Source organism: Saccopteryx leptura, chromosome 3 (genome assembly GCF_036850995.1).
Source record: "Saccopteryx leptura isolate mSacLep1 chromosome 3, mSacLep1_pri_phased_curated, whole genome shotgun sequence".
Lineage (NCBI taxonomy): Eukaryota > Metazoa > Chordata > Mammalia > Chiroptera > Emballonuridae > Saccopteryx > Saccopteryx leptura.
Genome location: NC_089505.1, coordinates 6,567,911 through 6,588,923, shown reverse-complemented (window position 1 = coordinate 6,588,923; position 21,013 = coordinate 6,567,911). Strand labels below are relative to the sequence as shown.

The 21,013-nt window shown below is 59.2% G+C and overlaps 1 long non-coding RNA gene across 2 annotated transcripts; it reads left to right on the top strand.

The window, feature by feature from the left end:
• Nucleotides 1-16,983: 16,983 nt before the first annotated feature.
• On the top strand, nucleotides 16,984-18,728 carry LOC136397090 (uncharacterized). 2 transcript variants are annotated; one of them, XR_010749839.1, is made up of 3 exons: nucleotides 16,984-17,156; nucleotides 17,872-17,985; nucleotides 18,493-18,728. It is a non-coding gene; the product is annotated as an uncharacterized lncRNA (long non-coding RNA). The 2 variants fall into 2 exon arrangements; XR_010749838.1 differs by having other exon boundaries at nucleotides 16,984-17,182.
• The last annotated feature ends 2,285 nt before the right edge of the window (nucleotides 18,729-21,013 follow it).

The following is a 21,013-nucleotide window of genomic DNA, read 5'->3' as shown; positions in this document are numbered from 1 at the left end:
AGCAGCTTGGCTGGAGCAGAACCAAGCTGTCAGCGCAGTGACCACTGGGTGGCTGTGACGGGGCTGCTGCACCCGCAGAGCCTGGGGTCGCTGCTGTCTGGCCTCCGTGGAAATGCTGTGCCCCGTTCTGAGCGCCGGTGGTCTGAGAGACCCCATCACTGACGTCGTGAGCTCGCCCAGCCATGCTGGGTGGGACCATGCACCCAGTTCTTCGCACCCTGTCAGTGTCCAAAGGCAGCTCAGAGAAAACGCCGGTACAGCAGGCTGGGCCCCTCTGGACACCGTGGACAGGACGAGTGGGGATGCTGGCCCTCCGGTGCTGCAGCCACTGTCCGGTGCTGCCGGAGACTTCTGTGGACAACACTGGACGCTCTTGCTGATGCTGCAGGACAGGAGACCCCAGCATGTCCCGGAAACTCAACCATCTGGGCCAGTGCAGAGCACAGTCTGGTCCACATCCTTCTGTCGTAACCTGGGCCCCACACGCCGTCTGTGCCCGGGAGGCCCTCGCTCTCGGGCGGGGGACAGAGCTGGGGAGGCAGAACCAGCTTGTCTCTAAGGCAAAGGCTTAGAGAGGCCACGGATCCCTGTGGTTAGCGGGGCCTCTCTGTCCACACGCACACGCGGGCACCTGAGAAGCAACAGCCACTCAAAACAACCCCTCTCCAGCCTCTGCGGCCAGCAGGGTGCCTTCTTGCAGGGGCCTAGTTCTCACTTGTGCCCGAGGCCCTCACTGGCTCAGACGGCCAGGGGGCACCTGGTGTGAAGGTCAGAGGCAGAGCTTTCGTTGATGTCCTGTACCTGCGCTTGACCCGGTGGAATCCAGACAGAAGCACCTGGCTCCTAGTGTCACAGTGGAAGGCCAGGGGAGCACAGACACCCCCAGAACCACCCACATGGGTGTCTGAGCACCCCACAACCTGCCGAAACCACCTGACGTCATCTTCCCTTCTCCAGGCGTGGCCACACACCTGTTGTTCCTGCCCCCGAGGGCCCCTTGGTGCTGGCAGCCCATTTCCAGAGGAGACCATGCTGACTGTGGATTCGGGGGGCCCCGGGTGCCCGCCCACATCCTACCCTCCTGGTCCCCGATGAAAGTGCAAAGCCCAGCTGTCACCAGCCACCTGGGCACGTTTGGGACGGCGTGCTCCCTTCACAGTCCTCTGCAAGGGGCGGGAGCCAGAACCCATGCCCAGGGCTGGGTGAGTGTGAGACATTACACCTGCGACCTCTTGTGACACCCGGATGACCAGGGTGCACTCGAGAGCAGGTTCTGACCCAGCGTCCAGAAAGGAGGAGAGGGGACCTGTGCGCTTTGCGGCCATTTTCCAGGTGAAGCCGGCGACACCCAAGGGTGTGGACAGGAGCCAGCCCCCCGGCCGAGTCTCCGCCGTGGCTCCACCCAGCATCCTGGGACTGTCCAGTGTTTGCCTGAGACTGGCCGGGCTAGGCAAAGCCGGCGCTGGCCCTGGCTGGGTGTCAGGGTGGATGAGACACAAGGGACTATTTCCTGGGCTCCCCTCGTCGCTGAGAGATGGTGGCCCCGCAGAGACATACAGCCTATACCGTAGCCGTGACCACACACCACACAGCTTGTGGGGTTCAGTCTCTTTGCCACGTGTGTTTTATTGTTGCTAAAAAGGGAGAGAGAGAAGTTAAACATAAAGAGACAAAGTTATTTTCTCAGACTGAGTGTCTAGATCTTAAACTGCCTTTCCCATAATACTGTGCTTTGTTTGCTAAATATTTAACACAGACAGGAACCGGATGGTGGAGTCCGTGTGTCCGTGCAGACACGTGTGTGTGAATGAAGTAGGAATGTATTAGCGTAGGCAAGAGCCCTAGACTAATATTTATCCCAGAATAAACGACCCGCTGACAGGAGCCTGGGCCGTCCCACACTGACGGAGTCTGAAGTGGGCTCGTGCAGGAGAAACAGAAAATGAGTTTCTGACAGCTCAGGCAACACAAGCTATGAGAAGGCGGTGGGGACCCTGGAAAGGAGGGGCCACCTGGTCCAGTCTGTGCCCCAGGCCGGGCACAGCACTGGTTGCACGTGAGCTGCGGTCAGCAGCCGGCAGCCCAGGCTCCGTGCAAGCCCCTGGGGAAGCCCGCTGCCCCCCTCCACGTCTCGGTCAGGAGGCTGTCCTCCAGGCTGTGATTCAGGGACCCAGCCTCCAGGCTGCGATTCCGGGACCCAGCCTCCAGCTCGCCCGCTCCAGCGGAAGGTGCCAAGGTCACGGCGGCAGACACGAAGTGGAGCAGACACGCCGGTGTCCGCCCCAATCTGGACCGACCACGCGCTGCCTTCTGTCCCGTTCCATCAGCGGTACTGGCCATGTGGCCATGCCCGCCTGCCCAGGAGCATGGGGCTCAGAGCAGAGGCAGTCACAGCAGTGACAGCACCACACGGGTGTCACTCGTCCTGAGCCAGGCCCAGTGCTCACCGTGCCCACACGTCTCCCACACTCACCCCTTGGAGTGAGGGGGTGGGCGCTCGCGGGTTCTGTGAGCCCAGAGTTGGCGGACCGATCAATGCAGGCAGATCATTTTAAAGAGAGATCCTACAACAAAACTGAAATGTCCCTAAACGGCCCATGGTCTGACTCCAGGTTTGCCGCACATGACAATTCTCCTGGCACCTGACCGACAGGACTCAGACCAGGCATTGAGCCGCTAGAGCTCAGCAGTGTGACCCCGTCCACAACTGGACAGGAGGGCCGGAGTCCTGGCTCAGGAGAGACGACAGCGCTGACCTCACCATAGGTGACATTCCAAGTGTACCCTCCGGCCAGGTTGCTGTGTGCCCTGACTGCCGTGCGCAGTGGGTGTGAGGAGGCGGGGCTCGTCTCTCTGCTGGACTCCTGTGATCACATTGACATGAGCAGCAGGAAGTACCCCACCGCCACCGCCGGGGCCCACGGTCAAGGGACGGCATCCTGGCTTTGCCTCTGCATCAGGCCCACCTGCGCCAGGCGGTTAACATCAAGACGGGCGCGTTCCCAAAGCCGAGTCCTAGCTCACGAGGAAGGGGTCACTGGGTGGGCGTTCTTGGTGGGCAGCCAGATGACCTTCGCTGACAGGGCACTGCCTTCTCCAAAGAAGAAGAAATAAAAAAAAACGCAGGCGAAACTTGAAGAAGACTTTTCTATTTTCTGCAGCCCCTAAAATGATGGCCGACCACAGTGCAGAGCCTTAGAGTAGACAAGCACAGAGATTCGTGGAGGCGGCTGACGTCTCAGTCGCAGGAAAGGCAGTGTTCCCCGACAGAGGAACGGGGGTAGCCGCTCAGCTGACCGTGTTCTGTGGGGTCCTGCACGTCACGTGTTGGACATCGTGTGGGGGCGGACACAGACGCGGAGCCAACCTCAGCGAACAGGCTGTCACTGCTGACATTATAGACGCCGGCGGGGGTGGGGGTGTTCAGGAGAAGCACATGATGATAAGATTATATCACGATGTTGCGATGGAGAACAGACTGCACACCCTTCTTTCCTCAAGAACCAGGACGTCGTCCGGGAGACGGCGTGTCCGACACACAGATTATTAAGCCAGACTTACGGATAAAATAAGGATCTGACCGTGCCCCTGTTAAAGACGAAGTATTCTGAGAACTAGCTGATGCACTTTTAGACTAAAGAAATGATACATAAACGTTGGAAAGGGGGCAAGCCAGGTTCCTCGTGCAGACGACCGTGATAGGATTCACCTGGATTCTGCCTGGGAGGAGCTGCAGGTGGGAAACAGAGTGGACACTGACGACTGGAGGTCCGTGCCAGCCCCTCTGACGGGCACAGCCAGAGCCCCACGCGTGGAGGGCAGGGCAGGCGGCGGCCGGCGGAGAGGGACGCTTCACCCCACCGCCGCTGGGAACTCCGTTCCGGCTTCAGCAGGAGAGTCTCAGGAAGTGACCCAGATTCTGAAGCCCCTTCCGACTGACCAGCGTGTCGAGAGTGGGTGCAGACGAGGCGTGAGAGGTCACTGCTGAGGGCCGGTGGGGACCGGCTCCGGGAGTGGCGGCCGCCGGGGGAGGTCCCGGAGGGGCCAAGGGATTGGGTGGGGGAGGACAGAGTCGGGAAGGAACAGGACACCAGCTGGGGAGCTCTGATCTCCACACCCCTTAATGAGACGGTAAGATCCAAGGTGTAAGCCAGGGGTCCCCAAACTACGGCCCGCGGGCCACATGCGGCCCCCTGAGGCCATTTATCCGGCCCCCGCCGCACTTCCAGAAGGGGCACCTCTTTCATTGGTGGTCAGTGAGAGGAGCATAGTTCCCATTGAAATATTGGTCAGTTTGTTGATTTAAATTTACTTGTTCTTTATTTTAAATATTGTATTTGTTCCCGTTTTGTTTTTTTACTTTAAAATAAGATATGTGCAGTGTGCATAGGGATTTGTTCATAGTTTTTTTTATAGTCCGGCCCTCCAACGGTCTGAGGGACAGTGAACTGGCCCCCTGTGTAAAAAGTTTGGGGACCCCTGGTGTAAGCTTCGCACCGAGGGGACGCCTGCCAGAAGGAGCCCCCCCCCAAGCAGAATGGGGGCCGCCGGGGGAGGTGGGGGCTGTTGTGTGTTCACCACGGACTCGCCTTTGAGGGGGAGATCGCACACCGGCCCCCCGAGACCAGCATGTTTGCGCCAGAGCCGTAGTCATGCTCACCGGGGAGGCACAGGGCTGCAGTGGCCTCCGTCCCTCCCTCCCCTCCTGTCCTGCCCTGGGGTCACGCCCAGTTTCTGTCTTCTCTGTCCCGGTCCACTCCTGTCAGGGTCTCAGCATCCACGGGGGGCCTGGCCACGCACGTGTCTTTTCTGTGTCTCCTTCTCATTTCGAGAATTTTAGACGCTCACTCCCACCGGGCGCTGCTCCCATGCCCCCAGTGACCTCTCTGGGAGAAGTGGCCAGTGTGGTGGGCTGTGGCTCCTGCCCCGTCCCCAGGTCCCAGGACGTTTCCTGCTCAGGTTTCTGGAGCAGCCGCCCCGAGGGCAGAGGCAGGGGTGCGTTCTGCCAGCCCAGGCATTTAATTAACTAATTACAACCTGCTGACATGCGTACACAGACTCCAGCGCTTGGCACGCAGCCCTGCCTGTCTGATAGGCTCTCCCCGGGGTGCGGGTGGTAATCGCGCCTTCCATCTGCCAGCGTGAGGCGGAGCCGCCCCCACGGGCCCAGGCCGCAGTCCATCCGCGCAGAAGCAGGAGCCCAGCGAGGGGGGGGGGCTCAGGTGGGACCCCGGAGCGTGGACGTGATTAGCGCTCTCGCTGGCCGTGAGCCGTCCCTCTGGAGGACCCACCCAGGATGTCATTATCCGCCTGCCCGGGTGGAAAAATCTCTTCTTTTGGGCAGAGAAGCTTAGTAATAACGTGGGCGTGGCCATCTCCTCTGTGAGCTGGGACACAAGAGACGCTTTCCGAGGTGATCACAGCCTGGGGCCTGGCCCAGAGGAGGCTGGTTTTCTCATCAGCACAGGAAACAAAACTGCCCTGGGTCATCTGTTTCAGCCCCCTGCGGCCCCGACAGCCTGGGGGGGGGGGCAGGGGGGGCGGGGGGGGCAGACTGCGGGGGCAGAACCTTCCTCTGCAGGGCTCCGGGTGGGGACAAGCTGCCGGGCACTGTATCAGGACGGCCCAGGGCCCTGCAGTCTTCACACATGTGAGGGACCCCAGAGCTGATGGCCAGAGACCACATGTGGGCGAGGGCTGCCCGACAGCTAGCAAGACGCCATGCTCAGTTCTCCTCGCTGCTGTGACAAGACCACCCCTTGGTGGCTCAGGCCAGTGCCAACTGCCTTCTTACTGTCCTGCCCGTCAAAAACCCGACCCGATCTCCGCAGACGCAGCAGGGCGACCTCCCTACCCGGCTGTGGGCACCACCCGCCTTGGCTCACGGGTCCTTCCTCCACTTCCCAAGCCAGCAGCGGCCAGCTGGCGGTTCCTTCTCACGCCCCAGCCCCCTGACCCCCTCTGCTGCTGCACGACTCGTGCGAGGACCCTCACGCGAGGACCCTCGTGAGCCTGTGGAGAGAGAGAAAGGGGGTGAGGAGATCGCCACCCAGGATTCCCCGGGGAGACAGCAGCGGTCTCCGTCACGTCGAAGCAAACCAGATGCTTCCGAGGTCGAGCTCTGTGCCCTGTGACTCACACAGAGCAAGGGAGGTGCAGACGTCACGCGGGCACCTGTCACCTCCCCCCACGGACACAGGACATTGTCCTCGTGACCTCTGCGGGGCAGCCCCATGCAGGGAAGGTCTGCACTGTAGGCCGTGGGGCTTCCTGTCACACAGACATCGGGAACCAGTACTCAGGCCCCAGGACAGACTTCCTCTCCTTCCGGCCACCGTGTCCTTCGTGCCCGGTCCAATCTGCGGCGGTCACCCTGCAGGTGGCTCTGGACACAAGGCGAGGAGGAGCGGGGACCCCAGATGACATCCCAGGGTGCTCCTGTCCCTGTCAGGAGCCCAAGACTTCCTTTTCACTTGGATCTTGACAAATCCCATTGTCTCGCCAAGTCAGCCGGCAAAGCTGTGTGAGGAGCCCCCAGAGCCGGCAAAGGGACCGTGTCCAGACGCACAAAGCCCACCCTCACCCCAGCCGCACGCCCCGGACAGCGCAGGACAATGCCGGCCACGCCCTGCGTCCCCGACCCTAACTGCAGCCCTCTGCTGCTAAAGATTAAGACACTAATCCAGGCTTCATCTCCGGTCCTTTGAGGCCATTTTTAAAGGTGATTCGGTGTCACCCATTTGGGGACTTGAGATACAAAACCTTGGCAGGCGTGACCTTTGGCTCTCTCGGAGGCACTCCCAGGTGACGCTGCTGCCTCGCAGCCTGGCCAGGCCGGCCGGCCGACACCCCGGAGCTAATCCCCTGTCTTTGTTCCCGGGGGCAAAGGTTGGAGCTGCCCCTTTGAATCTGGGCCTTTCAACCATCCAGCCAGTAAATCTGAGCAGGACCTGCGGCCCCAGGATTAGTCGCCGGCAGGAAACGCTCTCCCGATCCCCTCGCGACCCCGGTGTTCCTGAGCCGACTGCTCGCCCCTGCCCCCGTGGAGCGGGGACCCTGTCTCGCGTGGCCGCCGTGCCCTGCAGGGAGGGCCGCCATCAGAGGGTGGGGTGGTCAGGGTCAGCATCCTGACACAGGTGACAGCGCTTCGAGGACAGAGGACAATATCTGCTCCTGCCAGCAGAGCCTTGTGGCCATTGCTCAAGTGACAAACAAGCCTCCAGGCCGAGGTCTTGCGAGGTCCTTGCCCACCGGAAGGAGAGCTCTTCCTCAGGATAGGAGCTCAGCAGTCCCTCAGGGGTGCCCACTGCCCCTTCCCCCTGGCTCTCCCAGCCGCTACCTCCCACCTCGGGGTCTCACGCCCTGGTGGTTCCAAGTGCAGATCCTCAGGCCTCAGGAGCCCAGTGGTCCCATCTGTGCTTCTAGGTCCAGCCCTGGAGATGACCAGTCACCAGGGGTCCCCTGACTTGTGGGAGAGACTGTGCAGGGAGCAGGCGGGCAGGTTTGCCGTCTGCCTGTGCAGGGAATCTGAAGGGGCCACGTGGAGCAAAGGGGCAGAGGCTGACCCCTCCCCGGAGGCCAGGCTGGGATCTGGGTTCAGACTACGTACGTGGGACATCATTGCCGTGGTTGAGCACAAGAACGATGAGAGAGGCCACCCCCAGGCGCGTCCCCATTTTGCAGACGGGGAGCCAGGGGCTCAGAGACCAGGTAGCCTATCCTGGACAGACAGGTTGTCACACGAAGAGTGACACAGCCCACGTCTGTCCCAACCGGGCACTTGCTGACTTGCAGGTTTAGGAGACAGGTTAGAGCAGGGGTCCCCAAACTACGGCCCGCGGGCCACATGCGGCCCCCTGAGGCCATTTATCTGGCCCTGCCACACTTCCGGAACGGGCACCTCTTTCATTGGTGGTCAGTGAAAGAAGCACATTGACCATCTCATTAGCCAAAAGCAGGCCCATAGTTCCCATTGAAATACTGGTCAGTTTGTTGATTGAAATTTACTTGTTCTTTTATTTTAAATATTGTATTTGTTCCCGTTTTGTTTTTTACTTTAAAATAAGATATGTGCAGTGTGCATAGGGATTTGTTCATAGTTTTTTTTATAGTCCGGCCCTCCAACGGTCTGAGGGACAGTGAACTGGCCCCCTGTGTAAAAAGTTTGGGGACCCCTGGGCTAGAGTCTAACCTGCGCTTCCAGACATAGAACCCACACCCACAGGGAGGGCGGGACTTGCCGGGGTTCAGGCGGCTCCTTAGCGGCTGGACTTGAACTCCCCTTCGGTGGAAAGACCATGGGCTTTGGGGGAGTCAGATGGATCCGGCTTCACATGTGACCCCTTTCCGGCTTGTGAGATTCAAGCACTTGCACAACGTCACAGATGCCACTGGGCTTGTTTCTTTTTTTTTTTTTTTTTTTTTTTTCATTTTTCTGAAGCTGGAAACAGGGAGAGACAGTCAGACAGACTCCCGCATGCGCCCGACCGGGATCCACCCGGCACGCCCACCAGGGGCGACGCTCTGCCCACCAGGGGGCGATGCTCTGCCCATCCTGGGCGTCGCCATGTTGCGACCAGAGCCATTCTAGCGCCTGAGGCAGAGGCCACAGGGCCATCCCCAGCGCCCGGGCCATCTTTGCTCCAATGGAGCCTTGGCTGCGGGAGGGGAAGAGAGAGACAGAGAGGAAAGCGCGGCGGAGGGGTGGAGAAGTAAATGGGCGCTTCTCCTGTGTGCCCTGGCCGGGAATCGAACCCGGGTCCTCCGCACGCTAGGCCGATGGGCTTGTTTCTTTTCGTAAAAGAAGCGCCATGATCCTGGGGTGGAGACAGCCAGCTGTGCACTAGAGACCACGCTCCCATCCCGCGGGGGAGACCATGCCGTCCACCAGAGACCACGCTCCCCGTCCCACGGGGGGACCATGCCGTCCACCAGAGACCACGCTCCCCGTCCCACGGGGGGACCATGCCGTCCACCAGAGACCACGCTCCCCGTCCCACGGGGGGACCATGCCGTCCACCAGAGACCACGCTCCCCGTCCCACGGGGGGACCATGCCGTCCACCAGAGACCACGCTCCCCGTCCCACGGGGGGGACCATGCCGTCCACCAGAGACCACGCTCCCGTCCCACAGGGGAGACCATGCTGGGCACCGGCTCCCGCCCGGCCATCCCGGACCCTGTGCATCTGGAATAGCCACTCAACTTTCCTCACTCTGGAGCATGAGGACAAGACAGGCCTTGGAGATGCCTGGCCCTGGAGCAGAGTCAGGGGCCGCTGCCTGATCCGTGGATAGCTTTGTTGGGAGCAGACATGGCACTTGCTTTTCCATGTAGGTGGCTGGCCCCACTGTGAGCAGGATGGAGACTGCATGGCTCACAAGGTCTGGACCACAATGGTTTGACTCCTGACCTGGAGGAATCTGGACCATGGGACAGGAGAGGCCTGGGTCCCTGGAGGCTCACTGACCACAGTGACCATGAGACAGGAGAGGCCTGGGTCCCTGGAGGCTCACTGACCACAGAGACCATGAGACAGGAGAGGCCTGGGTCCCTGGATGCTCACTGACCACAGAGACCATGAGACAGGAGAGGCCTGGGTCCCTGGAGGCTCACTGACCACAGAGACCATGAGACAGGAGAGGCCTGGGTCCCTGGATGCTCACTGACCACAGTGACCATGAGACAGGAGAGGCCTGGGTCCCTGGATGCTCACTGACCACAGTGACCATCAGACAGGAGAGGCCTGGGTCCCTGGATGCTCACTGACCACAGTGACCATGAGACAGGAGAGGCCTGGGTCCCTGGATGCTCACTGACCACAGTGACCATCAGACAGGAGAGGCCTGGGTCCCTGGATGCTCACTGACCACAGAGACCATGAGACAGGAGAGGCCTGGGTCCCTGGATGCTCACTGACCACAGTGACCATGAGACAGGAGAGGCCTGGGTCCCTGGATGCTCACTGACCACAGTGACCATGAGACAGGAGAGACCTGGGTCCCTGGATGCTCACTGACCACAGTGACCATCAGACAGGAGAGGCCTGGGTCCCTGGATGCTCACTGACCACAGTGACCATCAGACAGGAGAGGCCTGGGTCCCTGGATGCTCACTGACCACAGTGACCATGAGACAGGAGAGGCCTGGGTCCCTGGATGCTCACTGACCACAGTGACCATCAGACAGGAGAGGCCTGGGTCCCTGGATGCTCACTGACCACAGTGACCATGAGACAGGAGAGACCTGGGTCCCTGGATGCTCACTGACCACAGTGACCATCAGACAGGAGAGGCCTGGGTCCCTGGATGCTCACTGACCACAGTGACCATCAGACAGGAGAGGCCTGGGTCCCTGGATGCTCACTGACCACAGTGACCATCAGACAGGAGAGGCCTGGGTCCCTGGATGCTCACTGACCACAGTGACCATGAGACAGGAGAGGCCTGGGTCCCTGGATGCTCACTGACCACAGTGACCACATCGCCGCAGTGGCCGTGTCACCGGTGCGGGGATTTCTTGACAGTGGCAGACGCTCTTGGTCACACAAGAGCCCACGATAAAGGGTGTGTCAGGCGGCGTCCAGCACAGGACGACCTCGTTCCTGCCATGGGGCCTCACAGCGCGGGGTTTCTCCCAAGAGGATCGCCAACCACTCAGTTGTGTCCTGTGGGTCAGAGCACCCAAGAGCAGGCCTGGCAGAAGCCCTGTCCCATGAGCTGGAAGACAGAGCAGGACGTGGGACGACTGTCCCCTTGCAGAGACAGGTGCACTAACGGACTCGCAGGACTGCCAGCTGCACCGACTCCGGGACATCGTGGAAATCCAGGGACAGCTACCTTTCAAAGGGGCCGCCGGAGGTCCCGGGACAGCCCCGCTGGGGTTGCTGGGAGCTGCGGTCTCCGAGTTCCCCATGGGGAGTCCCAGCAGAGGAGGGGGGGCTGTGGTCCCCCGTCCCAGCTCACGCAGGCCTCTGCGGCTCCCTGTGAGTCTGCAGGGGGACGTGGACCCGGGTCTGTTGGGAACATCGGTCCCTCTTTGCCTTGAATGTCTTCAGACTCCATCCTTACCCACGAACAGGTCACCACCCCATCTCAGCCTGATCGACAGCAGCGGTGTGCAGACCGAGTTTTCCGCTTTCTGCGACGCTAGATAAATAACACTTGACAGAATCCGTTGGCCCACCCAGGATGGGCGCTCGGAACGGGGGACCCTCTGGTAGACGTAGGTCGTCCTGTCGGGCTGTGTATGTTCCTGTCCTTAAGGAAACCCAGAACAAACACAGGACCTGCCCGCCGGCTGCAACTTGATGTGATCGTCACAGAGCTGAGCGTCACAGGACGGCCTCGGATGATGACTGGATGTTTCTGGTCATTGACTTCTCACTCACAAAGGGGACAAGTGGACGATGCTAAGTCCCCCCCCACCCCCCCAGGGAGAGCATGGGTGCGGTCTGTACTGCTGTGTGGGACCGCAGGTCTTCCGAGAGTACAGGACACAACACGTGAGGTGTGCTTCTTGTGAGAGCGCTGAGCACCAGATTCATGGGCATCTCAGGCTTTACGACAGCGCCTCGGTTCACGGTCTCAGGAAGCCCTTCTCTGTCCTGGTCTCCCCGCTGTGCAGGCTGGCCCCTCCCCCAGGACACCCACACCCGGCGGCCCCTCCCCCGGGACACCGCACCGGGAGGCTCCTCCCCCGGGACACCCGCACCGGGCGGCCCCTCCCCTGGGACACCTCACTGGGAGGCCCCTCCCCCGGGACACCCGCACCCGGAGGCCCCTCCCCTGGGACACCGCACCCGGCGGCCCCTCCCCCGGGACACCCGCACCGGGTAGCCCCTCCCCCGGGACACCCGCACCCAGCGGCCCCTCCCCCGGGACACCCGCACCCAGCAGCCCCTCCCCTGGGACACCCGACTGGGCGGCCCCTCCCCCGGGACACCCGCACCGGGCGGCCCCTCCCCCGGGACACCGCACCCAGCGGCCCCTCCCCTGGGACACCCGACTGGGCGGCCCCTCCCCCGGGACACCCGCACCCGGCTGCCCCTCCCCCGGGACACCCACACCGGGCGGCCCCTCCCCCGGGACACCCGACTGGGCGGCCCCTCCCCCGGGACACCCGCACCCGGCTGCCCCTCCCCCGGGACACCCACACCGGGCGGCCCCTCCCCCGGGACACCCGACTGGGCGGCCCCTCCCCCGGGACACCCGCACCGGGCGGCCCCTCCCCCGGGACACCGCACCCAGCGGCCCCTCCCCTGGGACACCCGACTGGGCGTCCCCTCCCCCGGGACACCCGCACCCGGCGGCCCCTCCCCCGGGACACCGCACCGGGCGGCCCCTCCCCCGGGACACCCGCACTGGGTTCAGAGGTTCTCTGCCAGTTTGCTTACTCCCCAGAGTTCCTGCAAACACGTGGCTGTGGCTTTCATGGAAAAAGAAGCACCGTTGCTGACATCATGTCCCGGGTTGGGCGTGGGGGGACAGCGACCTGTCCAGCCTCGCTTTCTGGTCATTGGCGGTGCGGCCATCTGTCCCACACACCGCGAGCCCTCACACAACCGTCGGAAATCGAGGTGAGGGTGTGCAGCCAGCCCCCCGGAGCAGCGCAGCAGGACCAGAGCACAGGGCGCAGCCCAGGCTCCTGGCTCTGCTGGCGGCTTCTGCCGTCGCTGTTAGCGATGGTTGGTTTCTTCGTCCTGGAAAAGGGCATCGTCAAAGCGCTCAAGCTCACGCCATCCTAAGAAACTGTTGAGTATGTTAACAGAAGTGAACTGAAGCGCACGACCACGGTGTGCCAGTTTCAGAAGCCTCGGGCGGGACGCGGGTGCCCAGCTCCGTCTGCAGTGCGAAGCCATCACCCTCAGCTCGCACCGTCCTCACAGCACCGAGAGGGCTGGCAGCCCCTGTCCCGCTGGTCTGTGGACGGCGGCGGCTCAGAGGGAAGGAAACCGCGTCCACTCAGCAGCCCGCCTGCGGCCATTCCTTCCCGCCTCCTCCTGCCTGGAGGTGACACGTTTACTGCCAGCGTCCCTGCAGAGGCTGCGGATAAATAACCCGGGTGTCAGCCTGTGAAGACCATTTAAAGGCGCCTCCTTGACACACGCATTATCAAAAACTGGAGATTGGAGGGGGTGCTAGAGATTTATGGGTCCAGACACAGTGATGGGCATCCTGGGGGGGCCCCGAACATCCCTGGAGACAACTGTTTTGTAAAAAGCCTGCAGATTGCTTCCTTTTAATGGCGAGTGGCTGCTCCACGCCTTAGAGGTAGAAATAAATGTCTCCTCGCTCCCGGTTCCAAGCCACCACCACATCGTAATGCGATTCTGCAGACCTGAAGGTTGATGAATGAGCTTAGGAAACGCAGGCCTCTCGGAGAACACGCTGGACTCCGCCACATCCTCAGTCCTCCTCTCCCGCTCTCTCCCATTGCCATGGAAACCAGCACGGGCAGGTCCATCTTAACAGCAGGCGTCTGTGGATGTGCATTTTCTACTTACTTGCTTTCTTACTTATGTATTCTTTTTTTCCCCAAAAGGGTTTAGAAAGTGTGCGCCATGCCAATTTAAATGTACTGACTCGATATTCATTTGCTCTATCTACCTGCTCACACACCCCGACCTCTGCCCACCGGCACGCGTGCCAGCTTTGTTTAGGAAGGAGCCAGAGACGCCATCCTTCCACGCTGCTGTCTTCAATCCAGAGATATACACGTCTGTTATTTTTCAAATTCGGAGGGGAAAAATGGCAAGCTTTTTACATAATGGCACGGAGGCACCCGCTTCCAAGTTCTTTCTGCTGTGACACCGGGTTGGATGGATTTGAAACGCTGCAGAGCTCCAAGGGCACAAGGACAGAAGCTCTTCAGAGACCCGAGCTCTGAGTGATGCAGCTACACTGTTACCTGGCAAATAAAACACAAGCCCTTTCCAAGGGCTGGTCTAAAAAAAAGGCTGGTTGTAGGTAATTTGTTTTATCTTTCAACAGACCCAAGGATCAAGCAAATAAAATCATCGTTATAGAAGCTGAGAACGTGATAAATTCAGCATTAAACACTTGAATCAAATAGGGTTAGAGAAATATTTTCTTAACACGGTTAAGAGACAGCCCCAAAGACAATAGGAAGTGAAAACCTTCTACAAATAATAAAAGCATTGAGTAAGATATCAGGGTATAAAATTAATCTAGAGAAACCAATAGCTTTCGAAGATATAATGGAAAAAAAACTACCCCCATTTAATTAGCCAGAAACAAAGGTGAAGTATCTAGGAGCACACTGAAGTTAGAAATCTATAAGAGAAGCATGTTTACACACCCTCAACAGTTCGTATAAGAAAACTAGTATCAGTGGGGAGACTTACCATATGTTGTTCATTAGGAAGATTAAAAATTTAGAATGTCAATTTTTCCAACTTATTTTATAAATTAATGCAATCTTAATAAAAATAATATAAGCCCAGGGTTGTTGGGGTTGTTTTTTTTTTGCATCAAAGGTGCACCTTTATCTACACTGTACCTCAAAATAAATCCCAAATAAGTCAATTATTTAAATGTTAAAAACAAAATCATAAAAGTAATAACTGCAGTCATAAGCAAATTTCTTCGCAAGAAAAGACTCTTCTAATTAAAACTGATGACCTCAATGCAGTCAAAGGATATTTACACAGGAAACTACATAATAATAAAAATTCTGCATGGAAAACCTGCCATTGGCATATTTATAAATCAAAATAGACAATAAGAAAAACATATATTTCTCCTCCTCTCACCATTGTACCCTTAAGAGGTAAAGAGCTCCCAGAAATCAAGAGACCAAGATCAGTAGTGGTTCAATAGATAAGTGGGCAAACTCTTTAACTAGGTCATTCAGTAAAAAGAAAGATGCTCCACTTTATTGGCAATAGAAAACCTATTAGAGTGGCAAAGTCCAATTTTTTTTACAATAGTTAATGAGACTGGAGGGAGAAGCATTTTTTAGATAGTAGGTAAGTTCTATAACCCATGTGCAAAATAATTTGGAAAACAGCTATAAAATCACACAGGCACATAGCTTTTGAGCAATTCTTCTCCTAGGAATTGAGTCTAAGGATATATGCAAAATGGCAGGTACCAGGGCTTTTAATGTAGCATTATTTGTTATAATGAAAGATTTGAAACAACATGAATGTCCATCAATAAAAGACACCCATACAATGGAATACTGTGCAGCTTTAAGAAATGGAAAAGTTCTCAATGTACTATGAGAGATTCTCCAACATATATAAGTGAGAAGAGAGCCAGGTGAAGTATAGGACACATATGACTAATTGCACATTTATATTTGCTTACACGTACATTAGGGAAGTAAGTGCACACAGGAAACTAATCAGAGCTCATAGCCGTGACATATAAAGAGTTCCAAGAAATCAATAAGAAAAGAATGTCCAACTAAGCAGCCTGTACTGACTCCATGGGCCAGTTACATTGGCACTCTAGATGCCAAATTAAGATAAATATGTGGTTCGCATTCACTAACGGGTTAAGTCAATAGGAACAGTCTTTCAAATACTACAAAGCGCGCCTGACCTGTGGTGGAGCAGTGGATAAAGCGTCGACCTGGAAATGCTGAGGTTGCCGGTTCAAAACCCTGGGCTTGCCTGGTCAAGGCACATGTGGGAGTTGATGCTTCCTGCTCCTCCCCCTTCTCTCTCTCTCTCTCTCTCCCCCTCTCTCTTCTCTCTCTCCCTCTCTCTCTCCTTTCTAAAAAATGAATAAATAAAATAAAAAAATAAAAAATACTACAAAGCATATTTCTTTACACTGTGATGTCTGTCTTCTTTCTCTCCCTTACCAATTAGGGACTCAGCAAAAGTATCTCACCAGCTAGTTCCTGGGAACCTAGGGTTCGATCACATCTTGCAGAACCTAAAGCAACTTTATAAATCATCCCCGTGTCACTAGAGGCCAGGTTCAGCAGGTGGAGGTAGTGGGGCGTTTACAGCCCAGGCGTGGTCACTAAGAATGCAGGATGGACAGATTCCAGCATGTGGACTCTGACAAACCAACCCTCCTGCCGTGGAAGGGAGTGAGGGACGGCAGATTTCTGCGTGGTGAGAGAGTCCATGGCCTCCGCCTGCTGTCCGTTTCTTCCCACGTGGCCCTGGTGGCCCTGCTTTGACTTAGACAACAGGAGCCCTTTCCCGGACCCACTGAGTGGCCAGCCGGTAAAAGACCACAGCCATCCATGAAACCCAGCATCCATGAAACCCAGAGGGCTCGGGAAATTTGTGTTAATCCTGGACAGGCTGGTGCTGCAAACTCTGCAGCTCTGACAAGGTCCGCTCACTGGCCTGGCCACACCCTGCCTGGCCCCTGTCACTCGGATTTCTCCACCATCACGTTGAGCCTCAGGCCTCCGCATCCAGTTCGGGAGCTTTGCCGACCGCACAGCCAGCCTGACCTCTTGGACCCTGAGACTGGAGTCCATTCCCTGCTGAAAGTCCCGCTTGACCGGCGCTAGCTCTGTGTTCTGCCTTAAGTCCTGACCGCCATACATGACGGCCACCTGGTGGGCTTGGAGTGGGGACCCAGTGTGAGGACGTCACATGACGCACATAGGCTGTGGGTGCAGCCAGGAGCCACCTGACCCGGTCTCCACGACGACGTGGACGCCTTTGCCCCCCTCAGCTCATTTCCGTGTCTTGCCTTCAGCCTGGGTGTCCCCTCTGGCGCCTGCGGTGGTTGCTGTCCTTGTCCCTGACTCTGAGACACACCCCTAGCTTTGGAAGCCCGCCTGGCCCTGGCTGCCCGCCAGCTCCCTGGGCGCGTCCGCGTGCTGCCACCGCCCCGTCCCTGCCCTGGCTCTGCCTCCTGTCACCTGGACGCTCTGCAGGCCTGTGGTCTCACCGCCCCGACACACACACACACACACACAGGGTGCAGCACGGACTCGCTGTCCTTCCCTCCTGCTCCCGTGGTGCCTGGTCCCTGAGACACCGTGGGGCCCCAGCTGAGCGCACCGTGGGGGAGTCTGTGCGTGAAGGACGGAGCAGCACCTGTGGGTGAGAGCCCCGCCCGGAGAGGGCGGCTCACGTCTGAGTGGACGCTCGGTCAGCACTCAGAGCTAGGCCACGGTGAGCTGCTGCATCCCTGAGAAAACCAGGCCTCCCGTCCGGTGAGTTCTGGAAAAGGCCAGGTGGGGTGAGTGGAGAGCTCTAATGGCCGTGGCCTGGGGGGCGGAGGAGGGGCGGGGGAGGACCGCGCTGCCTCCTGGAATCTGGGCATCACAGAACATCCCCCTGAAACACGTGGTGGTGGGCAGAGGCCGGGGCGCCTTTGTGGTGACAAGACCCATAACATTAGATAGAAACACACGAGGACCATCCGAAGGGCAGCCCCTCTCAGGAGAGAAGGGTGGACGCTGGCAGACGCAGCCTGTCAGGGGAGCTAGAGGGTAGCACTTGCTGTCCCTGCAGGGAGGGAGGCTCCTGGAGGCCGGTGCTGGCATTTGGCTCATGAGGCCGAGGTGGAAGGCAGGGTGGCCGCGGGTTGGGATCAAACCAAGCAGAGCAGGAGGGAGGCCTGGGGGAGGGGCGGGAAGCAGGGGGAGGGTGCCGGCCGGACCCCCGGGAGTGTGAGCAGAGACACGGCGACGTGGCCATCTGGACACGACCAAAGTTGAAAGGAGGCAGCCCTGCCACCATTTGTCCCTGCCTGCTGGACGCCGCACCTCTGGGCCCATCCAGGTGTCCGCAGGGCTCACACCTTCCTGTTTGCTCCTGGTGGATAAACACCACACAGCAAACGGGCCGCCCGGGGACCCAGCACTGCGTTCCAGCCCCGAGTGTGAGGGGGTCACTCCCAGGTAATTGACTGTGAATCTTCCTCAGAGAACAGGGACAGAAGACAAAGCCAGCTGACACTGCCTTGTGCTGAGATGAATGGACCCGAGCTCTGTGCGCAGAGAGGAGAAGCTCCCCCCTCCGGCCGAGCTGTGTTCCTCGGTAACCGAGCCCTCACCTGGCCCCGCTCTGCCCGCTGCTCCCGCACGTGCCCTCCTCTGACTCTTTTACTCTTTGAAAATCAACTCTGCCAGTGTGAGTGTGGTCTGCAGCTACTCGGCGTGCCCCCGGCCGAGCCGTGTGGGTGAGCGCCCCCGGGCCCTCAGGCACTGCGTCCTGCTCGGCTCCGGGCCCCTGTCCTCCCAGGTGCACTTGCGGCTCTCCCTGCGGGAACTCCTGCACCCCCTCTGGCCTCCGTGGCCCATCCCCCGGGCGCCGGGTATGGGGGGCAGGATGTGGTCCCTGTCCCCCCGCGTCAGCCTGACCTGCCTGTTGCCCGAGCCCACGACGGCCTCCCGGGCTTTCCCACGTCACGTTTGGGGCCGTGTCTTCCTTCCACCCCCTGGGCCTCCCTCTCGCAATCTCCGTCGTTTTGTTGTATTTATTTATTTATTTATTTATTTATTTATTTATTTATTTATTTATTTATTGTTTATTTATTTATTTTAGTGACCCGTCTGCCAAACGCGGCTCTTCCCGAGGGTTCTGTGCTCCTCTCTTCTCACGTCACAGACCCCCCTCTAATGTGAGGGCGCCTGACCCCCGGCCCACACCACGATGGAGGAGCCGGGAAGCAGGAGGAGGCTGTGCGGCCCCCGGGCAGCCACTGCCCTCTGATGACAGCGGCTGCCCGGGGCTGCCAGCCTCTCTCTCTGCAGCATCTGTCCACCCAGGAACCTGCTGTGAACTTCTGGGACCCTGCGGCCTCCCCAGCCGAGAGTCCGCCGCGGTGAGGCACCTATTTCCCCCCGGTCGGGCCCACTTGTTATGTAACTTTCATCCAAGCCAGAGGAAATGGGAGTATCATACTAATGCTGACCGGGAGGAACACGCATGGACCTGGGAACACAGGCCTGAGGCCGGGGTGGGGGCGCCACGGGCTCTGCAGGGTGACCGTACCGGCGTGCACGCGCACGCTCACGGGCACGCTCACGCGCACGCGCACGCTCACGCGGCGGGGTCCCGCGGTCTTACCGCTGCACTTGTCACAGCAATAGTGTGTCTGAGATGGGACATGGGAGTCACATGCCTCGGAGGGCAGCAGTGTGAGGAAGATGGTTCCGGGCTGGAGCGGAGGCTGCAGCCGAGTGGGGGGGGTGGGGGTGGTTGGAGCTGCGTTCGGAGACCTCTAACGAGCGGAGTGGCGGACCTCAGTGGGTTAAAAGGAAGTGCCAGCCCCAGTGGCAGCTAACAGGCTCCCTTTCCATTCTGTCTCCTAGACCCAGGGCTGGTGGTGCAGGTTGGCTGGAAGGGCCTCCCCGTACCATGTGGGGGCGGGGCTTGGAGGAAAAGCCGCGCGGTCCTGGAAGGGCAGCCCCAGCCACCTGTCCCTTCGGGAGGCTTGCCCAGCATGGGGTTCCTCCCAAGGAGAGGACTCACTGAAGGACAAGGTGACACCTGGCTTCTCCTTTCCCCTCGGAGGGCGCGGAGGGCCTGTGCCTGCATCTCCTCTCTCTCCAACGGGGCTGATGCCATCTGGCTCAGGGGGCGCGCTGATGCGAACAGAGCGATTGTAAGGTGTGTTGAAAACGAGCGAGCTTAGGCGTAGTCGTGGCGCGTAGTGTTTCCGGTGATATGTCCCCGCTGAATTGCTTCGCAAGGGACTTCCTGCGTTTGTTCAGGGTCCAATTTGGATAAAGATAGGCTCTGATCTTAGGCCTGCAGTCAGTAGTCCCAAATTAATTCCTACCGATCCGACACCGTCCAGGTCCCGGGGAGTCCAGCGGCCCTGCCTGGGAGACGGGGCTTCAGGCCACCCTCAAGCTCTGGGGAGCATGCAGTGATTTAGTTTTACTAAAGTTACTCAAAGGGACACTAGACCAAACCACAGCCACTCCCTGCAGCCCAGAGAGCACGTCCTCCTCGGGCCTCAGCACCACAGGCAGGCCGAGGTGACACCAGGCACCTGGTGACAAGGTCAAGAGGTCAGAAGACAGTTGCCATGGCCAACGAGCACCTGGACACACTCTGCTGCAGGAGTCACTCACGTCCCTTCAAAGAGTTTCTCCTCCTGCAGCCCATCCCCGAGCGACAGGAGCCCCGCACAGGACAGACCCCGCGTGCATCTCAGGGACGGTCCCCAAAGGGCGCCACTCTGGGCCAGGAAAGGCCTGCCCAGGGCTCTTGCCGGTCATCAGTGCGTGACTCCTCGGCGGTCCCTGGGCCCCCAGCAGAGCCTCTACGTCCGTCTGCAGCAGGGGGAGCGCACGATCCTCCTGCACGGTCCTCCTGCCCCGCTGGCCGCTTGGGCCACTCCCTGCAGGGGCTTTGGTCGGTCCTCCTGCCCCGCTGGCCGCTCGGGCCACTCCCTGCAGGGGCTTTGGTCCTCTTTCTGCCTTTCCTCTCGCAGGGCCCCTGAGCCACCGGCGCCTCGTGCCTTACTTAGGGGCGCCACCGCGTGGCGCGCCGGGGAAACGCACAGCCGGGACACCCCGGCCCCGGGAAAGCTCCCTCCCTGCTCTGGGAAACCCCACTAGCTAACGAGCCAAATCACTGAAAAGCCAGAACATGACACGAGCGACCGCGGTGTTTCACTCAGCAGTGCAAGCCCGCCACCCAGGCCACCCAGTTGCCTGCAGGTGCCCCAGCAGACGCCCGAACACCCACTGTGCCGGGTGCAGGGGCAATGCCCACAGCTCTTAGGCCAAACCACAGTGGCCCTTGGCTCGGACAGCGTGCCGACTTGTGGTCTGGAGGCCAGTGGAACTTCGGCCATCATTGTGCACATGGTGACAGCACAGCCCGGGTATGGAGCACACACAGCAACCCAGTGACGCTGATGTGAAGTGGGACATGCCCCACTCCAATGGCAACCCTTTGGAGAATGACCATCAGAAAGCACGCCAGGGTCCTCTGTCACCTCACGCACAGTCCCCTCTCACCCCAATCTCCCTACATGTTCACAGACGTGCTGAATGGCAAGGAGGACTTTGTTGAATGGAAACACATCACCAAAGCACCAAGTAGCCAG